The 9,572-nt window shown below is 40.2% G+C and overlaps 1 pseudogene; it reads left to right on the forward strand.

Annotated features, from left to right (window-relative positions):
- Positions 1 to 4,353, forward strand: part of LOC105503848 — a 16,830-nt pseudogene extending 12,477 nt beyond the window's left edge.
- Positions 4,354 to 9,572: the final 5,219 nt, after the last annotated feature.

Genomic DNA, 9,572 nt, shown 5'->3' on the forward strand with positions numbered 1-9,572 from the left:
ACCAGTATGGCACATGTATACATTTGTAGCAAACCTGTACATTGTGTACATGTGCCCTAGAACTCAAAATATAATAAAAAAAGAAAAAAGAAGAAAATTAGGATAACTAGAAAAAAAATAACAAAGCTAGAGGCATCACGCTATCTGACTTCAAACTACCACTACCACAAGGCTGCAGTAACCAAAACAGCATGATAGTGGTACAAAAACAGACACATAGAATAATGGAACAAAATAGGGAGCCCAGAAACAAGGCTAGACATCTACAACCATCTGATCTTTGACCAAGTCAACAAAAACAAAAAATGGGGAAAGGACTCCCTATTCCATAAACAGTGCTGAGATAACTGGCTAGCCATATGCAGAATATTGAAACTGGATGCCTTCCTTACACCATATACAAAAATTAAATCAAGGTAGATTAAAGACTTAAGTGTAAAACCCAAAACTATAAAAACACTGGAAGACAACCTAGGCAATATCATTCTGGACATAGGAATGGGCAAAGATTTCATGACAAAGAAGCCAAAGCAATTGCAACAAAAGCAAAATTGACAAATGGGATCTAATTAAACTTAAGAACTTCTGTATGGCATAAGAAACTATCAACAGAGTAAGCAGATGACCTACAGAATGGGAGAAAATTTTTGCAAGATATGCATCTGACCTAGGTCTAATAGCCAGCATCTACAAGGAACTAACACATATTTACAAGAACAAAACAAACAACCTCATTAAAAATTGGGCAAAGGACATGAACAGATGCTTTTCAAAGAAGACATAGATGCAACCAACAAGCATATGAGAAAAAGCTCAATATCACTGATCATTGGAGAAATGCAAATCAAAACCGCAATGAGACACCATCTCACACCAGTCAGAATGGCTATCATTAAAAAGTCAAAAAAGTAACAGATGCTGGTGAGATTGCAGAAAAAAGGAGTGTAAATTACTGATATATAATCAAAGGAATATAAATCATTGTATTACAAAGGCACATGCACGCGTATGTCCATTGCAGCACTATTCACAACAGTAAATACATTGAGTCAACCTAAATGTCCATTAATGGCAGATTAGATAAAGAAAATGTGATAAATATACACCATGGAATACTATGCAGCCATGAAAAAGAATTAGATCATGTCCTCTGCAGGAACATGGGTGGAGTTGGAGGCCATTATCCTTAGCAAACTAACACAGGAACAGAAAAGCAAATACTGTATGTTCTCACTTATAAGTGGGAGCTAAATGAAGAGAACACATGAATACATAATGGGGAATAACAGAGACGGGGGCCTGTTGGAGGGTTGAAGGTGGGAGAAGGGAGAGGATCAGGAAAAATAACTAGTGGGTACTAGGTTTAACACCTGGGTGATAAAATAATCTGTACAACAAATCCCCATGAAACAAGTTTACCTGTGTAACAAACCTGTACATGTACCCCTGAACTTAAAATAAGAGTTAAAAAAGTGAAGAAAATAAATATTAACTACAGTATAAATGATCACATACATAGTATAAATAACATTTAATAACAATTTAATTGGTTTCTATATTTATAATAAATGTTATTAATATTATTATTACTACTGCTATTATTAGTTGTGAGATCTGAGCAAGTAAAAGATTGCTTTCTCCAACCTTGTGGATAAGACACGACTTTATGAAGGAAGCTCCACTTAAGTTGTTTCTATTTATTCTTATCTACTTGTCAAAATCCTATTATTCCTAACTCAATTTAAATGGAGATACCCATATGCTAAAAGAATATAACTATCGACCTAGAATTCAATATCTATCAAGTATATCTTTCAAAAATTAGGACAAATTTATAACATTTTCAGAGAAATGAAAACAAAGTTTACTGCCAGAAGATCTTCACTAAAGGAAACTTTAAATGGTACTGTAGGCAGAAGGAAAGAAATGATCTCATATGGAAAATCTAAGATGAAAGTAAGAATGAAAATCACAGAACATAGTAACATGAACAAATTTAACTACTTCTTGTAAAAAGAAATCGTTTCATGGAGTTAAAAACATTAACTCCACAAAATAGCTAAATACGCAAAAATTATATTTAAATCAGGAGATAGAAATGGAGTTAAGGTGTTAGAAGATTTTTATAGTGTTAGAGAGAGGGTAAGGATATTAATCTTAAACTTTGATAAGCAAAACAGGCCTGCTTATAGGGCAAAGCTACAAGAATGGCAATGGAGTATACAGTATATTTTCAAATTAAGAGAGAGGGCAGTGGAAATTGAAAAAATAGTCTAAAAAAAGGAAGAAGAGACAGAAAACAAAACAAAGAACTGGGGGAATTTTTTAAAAGCACGAAATTGGATGCTAGACATTAATCCTAGTATATCAGTGATGACAGTTAAAATATAAAGACTGTCAAGCTAGATTTTAAAATCAAATTAAACATTTTAAATCTGACTAGACAGAAATGCACATTTTATTAAATTTTTCATTTCTGTTGAATGAGTTTATAGAAATGTATTTATAGAAACAGTTCTAGGAAATGTATAGTTCTAGGAAAGGCTAGCAATCAAGAAATTGAAGTAGGAGAGATAAACCTCAGCACATTTATAAAATGTACTCAGCTCAACTAGCTACTCAGGAGGCTGAGGCAGGAGGATCACTTGAACTGGGAGGTGGGGGTTGCAGTGAGCCAAGATTAAAATGCATATTTTAATCCTTCTTTACAGAATTAAAGTATATCTTTCTTGATGGTACCAAAGTATTATATTGTCAATGCTAAGCAAAAGTCAAAATTGAAGTGTTCAGGAGAAAAAACACTCAGAAAGAAAAAAGAAAACAATATATAGAGCAGAGATCAATGGAAAATAAAACAAAGTACAATATAGGGATCAAGAAAACAAAAAACCTCCTATTTTTTAAGAAAATGAATGTTTTTGGCAAATTTCCAATGGGATTGATCAAGGAAAAAGAGGAAAGACATAAATAGCCAATATCAGGAATAGGATCAAAAGACAGATCCTGAGGACAATAAAAAGGCATGAAAAGAATGATAATGCCAAAAAGAAATTTTTATGTCAAATTTATGTTTATGCTGAAGTTATAATATAAAGAATTTTTAAACTTATATATCTTACCAAAACTGACTCAAGAAGAGATAGAAAACTCGACCAGTCCTATAACCATTAAATAAATGTAATGTGTAGTCAAAGTTTTTCCTACAAAAACAAAATCCATGGACCAGGCACAGTGGCTCACACCTGTAATCCCAGCACTTTGGGAGGCCAAGGCAGGTGGATCGCTAGAGTTCAGGAGTTGGAGACCAGCCTCAGCAATGCAGTGAAACCCTGTCTCTACCAAAAATACAAAAAAATTAGCCAGATGTGGTGGCATGTTCCTGGGGTCCTACCTACTCAGGAGGCTGAGGCAGGAGGATCAGTTGAACTGGGAGGTGGGGGTTGCAGTGAGCCAAGATTGCCACTGCGCTCCACCTCCACCAGACCCAAGGTATTCTTTTTCACTCACATAGTCCTCCACCCCTCTTCCATACAGACTCCATTCTCAGCCACACACAAGATAATAACTGTCTTCCACTCACATACCACCCTATCTTAATCTTTCAGGCAAGATTCAGTGGTCCTGGTCTCCTCAGTTTCAGCCTGTACTCCATTTGCTGTAAGTATGACCATCTCATGTCTCCAGATTAGATAAGCAGAAACTCTCATTTCATCTGGAAAAGTGGATGTATGGAAATATCCAGGGTTTGACAATTGCTCCCTCAAGACTACTCCAATGCAAAAGTGATTATTGTGTGTCACAGGCCTTGCCTTTCACATAATGCCCATAGTAGAAGCCTCTTGCCATCTCTTTTGGGCATTGTCTCCCATACTTGATGATCTGGAGGTGTTATTGGGATGAATTCCTTGGGCAGAACCAAGAAAATTCAAGTGACTCTCCCTTATTCCCAGTTCTAATCTATTAATCTATTTCCCTGTCTTTCCACAGAGGCTGGGGGCCTATAATGTCAGTGAAACAGCCCTGTTGGGCCTCAGCAAGACCCTTGCAGGGAGCTGGCACACCAAAGAACATTCAGGCAAACTGTCTGATAGCAGGAATCATCGACACATGCTTCAGTACCATGGTGAGACCACGGGCAGCTCCTGTTTCTACCCCCTGAGCAGTAGTGTGCCTTCCCCTTCCAGGCCATGCCCCACAGAGAGCTGGATCCTCTGGCCTGGACCTGTGGACTTTTGCTCCAATATTCATAGCCTTTTGGGATCAGCAGCAGAATCAGAATCAGTTTTTTGTGAGAGGCCACCCCAACAGTTCTTTCACAAGAACACAGGCCTGCAAGATGCACAGCCTATGTGACATGACTCCATCTGTATGAGTGGCACTGACTTTTTTACCTTTCCTGTAGCTCCTTGAGGACCTGGTCTTGGGGGATCACATGAAAAGTCTCTTGAGAGTACAGAGGTAAGTTGTGGAGAGGCCGTGTCCTCTGTGGAGCTGGATTAACATGACCTCAGAACCTTCATTATGAGCAAAAGATCACACACTATCCATCACGGGCTTACTCATTCCCGTTTCTGGGGTCTAACAGTCCTTTCAGGCCTGGAATGACCTCTGCAGGTCCCTGCAAAGCCCACATCTCTTCACTTACAGCCCTTTGCTCATCCCCATAGGGGTTTTGACTTCACAGCATCCCATGGGAACCCAGGGCTCATGGGGAAGGTGTAATTAGTCTCAGCTCCACCTCCTTTTTCCATGCAGAGTGGGGCAGCCTGAGGATTGTGTGGGCTCGTGTCCTTCCTGTGCTATCCAGACACCAGCCACATCACTGGACACAACATCATGGTGGCCAGCATTTCCCCTCACCTCTGAGGGTGAGGAGCTCTGAGCTTGGGCTTGTGTCTGGTGCAGGAGCTTCAGAGGGTCCTTGGGCCACCCCACTGCAACACCTTGTTAACAATGGTTCAATGTTCCAAATACACACTTTGATTCAAAACTGTCACTGGCAGAAATAATAAAGAACATCAGAAATATGTCATATCACAAGAGGGCTTGTGGTATGAAGCTATCATTAAAAACAGATAAAGTGACGTCAGCTTCACCAGAAACTAAATGGTGTTCTTGGGAGTCTTAAGGAAAGGAGCTAAACTCAGGCAGAGAGAGAGAACTGGAAGGAAGGAAAGGAAAAAGGCATTTTGAGTATGCTGCTAGATGCTGTCATGTGGATTTTCTCCTAAACATCTCTGTGAGCCTGATGACTTGGAGCAATTTAAGGAAAATGCTTTGAGAGCACACAGGTAGGCCATGAGCAGAAACAGAACCCAGTCTGTTGGTGCAACAGGGAGGGATCAGCATGGAACCTGTATTTGAGAGGAAAGATCAGCACCCGCAGTCCTCATTCTTCTCTCAGATCCTTATCCTAAAAGTCTGGCTCTGGTCTACCTGCATTCACACAATTCAGCCTTCCACAGATAAGTGCCACGGCAGTAACTATCATCTCATACAATTTAAGCCCTTGGTGCTTGAAAGTCAGGAACAGTGCTAGACCTTGAGTGCCCCACCCATATCCCTTTGGCCCACACTGGGATCAAAGACATCTTTGGTGAATAATTCCCAGATACACGGAAGGCTCCCCACCTCAAGCCCTTGTATCTCTCTCCTGGAGAGAGGTAGGCCTGTATAAAGGGGCACAAACCAACGTAATATGTAAGAACTAGAGACTTGCTCTCATCAGCCCTTCCTGAGAAATCCCCTGGAAGACAAGCTTTCAACAGCCAAATTAATTAGAAGAACATTGACATAAGGACTGACGGTGAATACTATAGTTCCTTATAGAACTAAAACAAATGAGTTTAAAAGGAAGGCAATATGACATATAATGGCTTTCTACTCTGATGGTATAGATACAGCAGAACTATAAAAAAACTAAATATTGGCCAGGTGTGGTGGCTCAGGCCTATAATTAAAAACTTTGGGAGGCTGAGGCAAGAGGGTTGCTTGAGGTAAGGAGTTCAAAACAAGCCTGGCTAATGTGGTGAAACCCTGTCTCTACTAAAAATACAAACACTTAGCCAGGTATGGTGGTGTGTGCCTGTAGTCCCACCCAGCTACTGGGGAGGCAGAGGTATGAGAATCCTTTGAGCCTGGGAGGCAGAGGTTGCAGCAAGCTGAGATCGTGCCACTGCACTCCAGCCTGGGCAACAGAGTGAGACTCTGCCTCCAAAACAAAACAGAACAAAACAATAAAACTTAACATAGTTACTGTATCAGTCTGTTCTTAGGCTGCTAATAAAGACATACCTGAGACTGGGTAATTTATAAAGAAAAAGAGATTTAATTGACTCACAGTTCCACATAGCTGGGGAGGCCTTACAGTCATGGCAGAAGGCAAAGGAGGAGCAAAGTCACACCTTCAATGGTGGCAGGCAAGAGAGCTTGTGCAGAGGAACTCCCATTTATCAAACCATCGGATCTCATGAGACTTATTCACTACCATGAGAACAGTAGGGGGAAAACCACACCCATGATTCAATTATCTCCACCTGGACCACCCTTGACATGTGGGGATTATTGAAAATCAAGGTGAGATTCGGGTGGGGACACAGGCAGCCCATATCAGTTACTTACAGAACCAAAACTGAATGAGAGTTAGAAGAGAGGGAGTATGGTATGTAATGGCTATATGATTTGATAATATAGGTATAGTACAACTATAAAAATGAAGGGGAGGTTGGAGATGGCACTTGCAAAGGAAAATTTTAGGTATTTTCAAAAATAGTGGTAATAGAATAGTTTTGTATTCCTCAGGCCTTTGTGTGGTTTCAAATTTGACTTGGGAGTATCATTAAACTCATGATAAGTTTTTTCTTAGCTCTGTCCAAAGAAAAAGCCTAGATACACCAACCAACCCAAAGCACTTGCATCCCTGGCATTCACATTATGGTCTTAGAATATTGTTTCCCACCAAAAGACCCCAAGGCTTTTTAGAGACCTGCCCGATTCCAGGTCAGGGGCAGGAAACGAGCAAGATGAGTAAAGAACTGTGATCTTTCATTGTTGCAGCTGACGTCATTCTTCTGCTCAGCTGCTCTGTTTCTCTGAGCACCATAGTCTATTAGCCATTGTCATAAATCCCTGTGGCTCAGAGTCCCCTGGCTACCATTCTAGTTTTGCTGCTTAATAGAACAATTAGAACTTATCGACCTTTCCTGTTTTAGATTTCTTTCATTATACTGACAAAAGGGACATGAGCTCCACAGATGCCTTCCTCCTTGTCATTCTTTGCTTACAAAAAAGACTCTTGAACTTCTCGGCGATGTCAGTCTCCCTTTTCTAGTTGATTTCTCATTCTTTTAGTACAGGGAGTATCCTCTGTAGCATAGTCAACTTACACATTATCTGGTCTTTTAAATAAATCCATTCCTGCATGTCTACTCTGTGGTTCAGCATTTGGGGATAGGTGTTCCCTGAGATTTTGTTTGACTATGTAATTCATGTTTCCTGTTTCAGGTCTGGTCTTCACACACTCTTGTCCTGAGCCTTAATTCTCCTCTTTTTTCACCATACCACCCATCTCATTTATCCATTTTCTTCTATATTCTCTCATGGCTTATGTTTCTCTACAGGGGTCAAAGTCAACCACAACGGAAAGGCAGTAAGTTGTATCTTGCAGCTCCTTCCAGACGATGATGCTTCCTGGCCCAGCTGAGGTTGCGAGACAGTGAGGGTTTGTGTTAACCATCTGAGAGTGGGTGGAGTCTGGTGGACTCTGGAATTGGGTTTTGAGAGAGGAAGCATCAATTCTGTCACACTGAATACTGGAAGTGTAAAAAATTTAGAAGGAGAGAAAAAAAGCAGGAGTCATGCCTCAATTTGGTGTATAGCTTAATACTTAAGAACATGGGCTTTGGAATTGGTGGACTGGATTCAAATCTTCTCTCTATTGCTTACTATGTGAGTGACTTTGGTAAAGTTAAAGTCTCAATTTTTTCCTCATCTATAAAAGTGATGAGTAAATAATATGTGTCTGATGATTAAATGACATATTAAGCATTAGGTAAATTTACCTTTATTAGTAATAATTGTATGAAGAATCTAGTAAAGGTCTTGATGATCTATCCTCAGTGGCTCCAGAATTTGCAATCAGGACTAGTTTGGGAGCTGCACACTGCCTTGCTGTGGGCGAGTGGTAGTGGAGGGGCCTAAAACTATATTTCTAAGACACTTTACAAAAATTGAGAAAATAAATAAAGTGACTCTGGGAGATGCTTCTTGTCTGATGACCGAAAGTGGGAAAATTGACTTGCTCAATAATGCTCAATGGTGGCCAGGTGCGGTGGGTCACACCTGTAATCCCAGCACTTTGGGAGGCTGAGGCAGGTGGATCACGAGGTCAGGAGTTCAAGACCAGTCTGACCAATGTGGTGAAACCTTGTCTCTACTAAAAATACAAAAATTAGCTGGATGTGGTGGCACACACCTGTAATGCCAGCTACTTAGAAGGCTGTGGCAGGAAAATTACTTGAACCCCAGAGGTGAGGTTGCAGTAAGCTGAGATCACACCACTACACTCCAACCTGGGTGAAGAGACTCTATCTCAAAAAATAATAATAATAAAAATAATGCTCAATGATGTAAGTAAAAGGAATGCATCTAATACCAATGGGAAGAAGCTGTATATAGAGAAAGGTTTCTGCTCCCATTAAAAAGATGTTTTCAAATCCCCAAAGAGGAAATAAGGCCATGGGTAATGGGAATTTCCCATTTCACTAGAACATTTCAAGAGAGGATGGAAGGTCTACTTTGCTGTAAGATTGCAGAGGGAATGAACCTCTGACAGGTTTTAAGTAGATAATCCAAAGACAGTTCCACACCAGAAAGTCTCTGATTCTTTGTTGAGGTATCTTGTTTTTAAAGGAATGTAAGGATGAACTTGTGGGAAAGGGTCAGAGCAATCTCAAGGATCAGATAAGAATAAGAGCCAGAACGTTGAAGTGATTTGAACTGGATGAAATGAACCAATAATGCTTTTAAGCAGTGTTATGCCAACAGAAATGTATGAACCCATATATTTTTAACATGCCAAATTTGTACATACGCTGTATTCCTGAAATAAACTGCTCTTTTCTATCAGGGGAACCCGCCCCCGATAATTCAACGTTATTTCATGTAGGTTCTTTTCTATTTCCCTAAGTGTTGGCCAGTCTGAGAAATAAAGGGAAAGAGTACAAAAGAGAGAAATTTTAAAACTGGGCATCCGGGGGAGACATCACATGTCGGCAGGTTCTGTGATGCCCCCCAAGCCGCCAAACCAGCAAGTTTTTGTTAGTGATTTTCAAAAGGAGAGGGAGTGTGTGAATAGGGTGTGGGTCACAGAGATCACATGCTTCACAAGGTAATAAAATATCACAAGGCAAATGGAGGCAGGGCAAGATCACAGGACCAGGGTGAAATTAAAAATGCTAATGAAGTTTCATGTCCCACCGGGCGCACATTGTCATTGATAACATCTTATCAGGAGACAGGGTTTGTGAGCAGAAAACCAGTCTGACCAAAATTTATTAGGCAGGAATTTCCTC

The sequence above is a fragment of the Colobus angolensis genome, unplaced genomic scaffold (genome assembly GCF_000951035.1).
Source record: "Colobus angolensis palliatus isolate OR3802 unplaced genomic scaffold, Cang.pa_1.0 Scaffold88, whole genome shotgun sequence".
Taxonomy (NCBI): Eukaryota; Metazoa; Chordata; class Mammalia; order Primates; family Cercopithecidae; genus Colobus; species Colobus angolensis.